Source organism: Mytilus galloprovincialis, chromosome 3 (assembly GCF_965363235.1).
Source record: "Mytilus galloprovincialis chromosome 3, xbMytGall1.hap1.1, whole genome shotgun sequence".
Lineage (NCBI taxonomy): Eukaryota > Metazoa > Mollusca > Bivalvia > Mytilida > Mytilidae > Mytilus > Mytilus galloprovincialis.
This window is the reverse complement of record NC_134840.1, coordinates 78,541,715-78,547,714: the sequence shown is the minus strand read 5'-3', so window position 1 is coordinate 78,547,714 and position 6,000 is coordinate 78,541,715.

Sequence of the window (6,000 nt, the reverse complement as noted above, 5' to 3'; positions counted from 1 at the left end):
ATTTCAAACAATAACCAACAAACAATCGAATATTAATTATAGATGTTTACATGATATACTAGAAATATCCAATGTTAACTTTATTACATTCAATGAAATAAGTATCCCTACAATTCTCAATCGCTTACTTTGTTATTGTAAAACAGATTTGTCGCATATTTTTCTACATTTTCTGTCAAAAGCATACTCCCATGTACCACAAATTCCATATACTCAGCTCAAGCAACGCAACAAACAACAATATTTTAAGTACAAATATGACCTCTCTCATTTGTTAATAGGTGTCCATTCAGATGCAGTCGCAGGGTGGGTCATGTTAGCATCATTCTTTTGTGTTCGTGGAAGTAACTTAATATCAATGGACCTTATAAATTATGTTTCGTCACGAATCACAAATGAATTGTTAACGGATCAATTAGTAACAGAGGTTTTCATGAATCATAGGATAAAATTGACACCCAAACAGGAATCTACTATTGATATGATGAAAAATGTAAAGCTAATGACACTCTTTAAATCATTTGTTAACAATAACCTTTTTTATTTAAATGTAAGTCAGAAATTATTCCAGGGAAAATACAAAAGAATGGTATAACGCATTATGTTTCTTTCCATCCAATTACATTTGTTTTTTTTCCTCAGATTTTTGTGCTGCTACAGTGGAGATCACTTCTAACCTCTCATTAAATCTGTCAGAATCTGTCAGGAGAACTGTTCTGGGACAGTACGTAGAACTGTCAGCCTGACACCTTTTAGTCAGTTCTAGGTTAGAACTGTTCTAGCTAGAACTGATTTGGTCAGTTCTACCTAGAACTGATTTGGACAGTTCTACCTAGAACTGATCCTGACAGTTCTACCCTAGAACAGTTTTATACAGTTCTACCTAGAACTGACCAAATCTTTGGTCAGTTCTACTTCTAGAACAGTTCTGCGGTTAGAATTGATTACAAATTCTATGGCCAGAATTGATTTATAAATTCTGCGGCTAGAATTGATTTATAAATCCTACAGCTATAACATTGATTTATAAATTCTATGGCTAGAATTGATTTGGTTTAAATTTAAGAACTCACTTTTTGTCTAAATATAAAGGCTTCGGCAAAATAGCGATTAATATTATAAAGAGTTTGGCTATTTTGCCGGTTTTAACCCCGCCATATTCTGCATGTATGTGACTGTTCCAAGTCAGGAGCCTGTTATTCAGTGATTTTCTTTTGTGGATGTGTTACATAAATTATTTTTTTTTTTTTAATTTTTTGAACATAAATTAAGCCGTTAATATTGGGGGGGGGGGGGCATTATTATTTCATTTATTTTACATTTATCATTCGGGGACTCAGGATGACTCGTTTTACATAACAAACCACCAGGGATGTATCCAGCAGTTTAAAAAAAGGGGGGGTCCAACTAAAATGTATTGTCCGCATTCAAATGCATTGGTCGTCCATAAAAAGGGTGCTGTACAGTAATTTAGTTATAATTTTAGGTCAAGAGGGACTGTAATATATACAAGTTATAGCAATATTGGAAAACAATGACCTAAAAATTTTGTTCGCATGAATTTATAGTGCCAGCATATCATCTTTTTATTCAAAGTATTGAATCGTAAACAAATATCAGTAGTTTTCATACTTCAGACTGAGTCGTGTAATAAAATCTTTTGACCGCATCAATCTTAACTGACCGAATTTGCTCTTTCTTTCTGCAAATCTATATAGCTGTACGGCAATTCAGTTATAATTTTAGGTCAAGAGGGACTGTAATATACAAGTTACAGCAATATTTGAAAACAATGACCTAAAAATTTTGTTCGCATGAATTTATAGTGCCAGCATGTCCTTTTTTTTTATTCAAAGTATTGAATCGTAAACAAATATCAGTAGTTTTCATACTTCAGACTGAGTCGTGTAATAAAATCTTTTGACCGCATCAATCTAAACTGACCTTATTTGCTCTTTCTTTCTGCAAATCTATATAGCTGTACAGTAATTCAGTTATAATTTTAGGTCAAGAGGGACTGTAATATACAAGTTACAGCAACATTGGAAAACAATGACCTAAAAATTTTGTTCGCATGAATTTAAAGTGCCAGCATGTCTTCTTTTTATTCAAAGTATTGAATCGTAAACAAATATCAGTAGTTTGCATACTTCAGACTGAGTTGTATAATATAATTTTGACTGCATTAACCAAAACTGACCATATTTGCTTTTTTTTATGTGAGTCTATATAGTTGCACAGTACTTCAGTTATATTTTTTTTTACTGTAGTATATATAAATAACTGCAATATTGGAAATTGAACAAAAATCAGTAGTTTTCATACCTCAGACTGACTCATGTAACAATAATATGTGTCTGCATCAATCAAAACTGACCATATTTGACAGCATCAACCAAATCTGACCATATATGACTGCATTAGCCAAAACTGATCGTTTTGCTTTTTTTAATGTAAAAATGCTCGAAGCGGGTTTGTTAATAGTGTGCACCACATTTTTTATGTTATTTCGAATAGACAGAAAAAAAAATGATAAGTCATTTTTTATAATTTAATTCTAAATTCCATTTTAAACCTTGCCAAACCATGAAAAAACGTTGATGACATTACGGTCACATGACTAACTTATGTCTATGGGCGCTGATAACACAATAACGACAGAAGACCCGTTACATCCAAACTTAAATTATTAAATAATTAACCGTCACAAAAAGTGACTTTTTAAGTCAGTAGTTCATGATGTTTTTTTTTAAACAAAACTATTTAACGGCATCATCCAACACTCACATCACTGATTCATATACTTTATTTTAAAATGAAAAGTACATGTATGAGAAGTTCTCTTCTTGGAAAGGTATACTGACTATACTGTTAATATAATTTGAAGAAGGAAAATGATTGGTTTTGTTTGTAGCCTTACGTCTAGTGGCAAATATTTCATTCATGTTCAGATCGAGTATATTTTTCTGACGTGCCAGACTCCCAGATATTATTCATTATCGTTATGGATAAGTTTGGCAACGAGATAATGCAAATCTGAGACCTCAGTGCAAATGTACATAGTTTTATAGTGTTTAACAACACTGTGTTCATTTCTATGATATTCCATAATTCATCCACTGTACAATTTTCGTTTGAACATTTGTCAAAACAGAATCTTAAATCCTGAATGTAAATCCAAGGCAAACAAGGTAAATTAAGATTAAATTTACTTGAATTAAATGCAGAGTTATATTTACGAAGAGACTGTTAAAAACTGGGAACGAAGAAACGCGTAAACAATGATGTTTCATTTGCAATCTCATAAAAATATTTCTCCGATGAGTTGGATAACCTCCTATCCACTTCGATATTTGTACATGTAACTTTTGATCAGTAAAAAATATAGAAACATCTGCTATTATATACAGTAAAGTAATTGGAACTAATTTTTTCTTCTAAATTCTAAATTGCCCTTTCTGCAGTGACGTAATTTAGAACTGTTCTACAGTCCTGACTGATTTAGTCAGTTCTGCTGACAGTTCTACGGTTAGAACTGATTTGGTCAGTTCTACCTAGAACAGTTTTAGACAGTTCTACCCTAGAACTGATCCTGACAGTTCTACCTAGAACTGATTTAGTCAGTTCTACCTAGAACTGATCCTGACAGATCTACCTAGAACAGTTCTAGGGTAGAACTGTTCTAGCTAGAACTGTTCTAGGACAGGTTAGAACAGTTCTATGACAGAATAGTCTGACAGTTCTAATGAGAGGTTAGAAGTGATCTCCACTGTACCATCTAAATGACCATATTTCATGTCAGACTACAGTACATGATATATAAGGCATGAAGATGTTATTGTTACAGATCAGCTAAATTATCTATAGTAAAGGATCCTACAAATTAATGTAATATACAGTCACAGAAAATAATTATATTTATAAGTACGTCTGAGTCAGTGACAACTCTACAACAGATGTATCCATCGGATCACCATCAATGATGGTGATACATGGCTGTGTACATAATGTATATACAACTCGTCTAAACATCAACCCAACAATGTTAGATCAAGCAAATGTTTGGTTCTTCCCTCGTTGGGATTCGAACCCATGCTACTGTGATATCGTGACACCGAATCGCCTGCACTGCAGCCGTCCCGCTAGACCACACGACCACCTGGGCTCTCAATTGAAAGAGCTTTCGCTGGCCGTGTGTTACCTTTCCTCGTCAGTTTTAATCTAGCGGCGTACTACAGTACATGATATATAAGGCATGAAGATGTTATTGTTACAGATCAGCTAAATTATCTATAGTAAAGGATTTTACAAATTAATGTAATATACAGTCACAGAAAATAATTATATTTATAAGTACGTCTGAGTCAGTGACAAATCTACAACAGATGTATCCATCGGATCACCATCAATGATGGATCACCATCAATGATGGTGATACATGGCTGTGTACATAATGTATATAAATAAAGGCAACAGTAGTATACCGCTGTTCAAAACTCATAAATCCATGGACAAAAAACAAAATCGGGATAACAAACTAAAACCGAGGGAAACGCATTAAATATAAGAGAACAACGACATAACACTAAAATGTAACACACATAGACAAAATCCCACGAGAATAACAAATATAACATATATATATAACATCAAAACCAAATACATGAATTTGGGATAGACAAGTACCGTGACACGTCTTATTGCAATGTGAATTTACACTCAAAAATAAGAGAAAACAAACGACACAACGTTATAATGTAATACACACAGAAACGAACTATAATATAACAATGACCATATTCCTGACTTGGTACAGGGCATTTTTAAAGGAAAAAATGGTGGGTTGAACCTGGTTTTGTGGCATGCCAAACCTCGCACTTTTATGGCCATGTGAAATATAACATCAAAATGACAACACAGGACTACAATATAAATAAATTGGAGAACACAATTGACAAAGAATCACACGAACAACAGCCAACAAAAGGCAAAAAGTTCAAAATTTTAATACGCCAGAAGTGTATTTTGTCCACACAAGACCTATGTGTGACGCACAGATACAAAAGTTTGAAAGCCGAAACGAGTACAAAGTTGAACAGCATCGAGGACCAAAAGATCAAAAAGGTTGTTTCAAAAACGGCAAGGGTTTTCTGTTAAGTTACCAGAAAATCCCTATAATTTAGAGTAATTTATACTTTTGCAAACAGTAAATTTAATAAAATGAATATTCAAAAGATGTACATGATAAAGCTGAAGTATTAACAACTCGTCTAAACATCAACCCAACAATGTTAGATCTGTAAATGTTAGATCTGTATATATATATATATATATATATATATATATATATATATATATATATATATATATATATATATATATATATATATATATATATATATATATATATATATATATATATATATATATATATATATATATATGTCTGTACAATGATAATAAAAAACAACAGATGCAGTAAGTGTGCATAGCCCAGTTGTGGTCTATTGTGATTTGTAGAATAATTTCGTTTGAAGATGCATACTTTGTTTACTTGTTAAAATGATCAAGATGGACAAGTTTCGATACAATCTAAATTTAAGAATGGAAAACGAGAAATTGTCTTAACAACATTTCGACAATAAAGTTTATTGACAGGTTGTATGTATTCAAATAATGAAGAAGTGTCACATTAATAACACACTTTTAACTTTACTTGTTGGAATTAAAGTGTATGGAAAACTCAGTAAAGGACAGTTTAAATTCCATTATAGAGTTTGTAATAACAGGAGCAAAACGACGGGTGCCACATGTTGAGCAGGATCTGCTTACCCTTCCGGAGTACCTGATTCAAATGGCGGGGTTCGTGTTGCTTAGTCTTTAGTTTTCTATGTTGTGTCTTGTGTTCTATCATTTGCCTGTTTTTTTTTCGATCTATGAGTTTGACTATCCCTCTGGTATCGTTAGCCCGTCTTCCATTTTATTGATAAGTTCAACAAC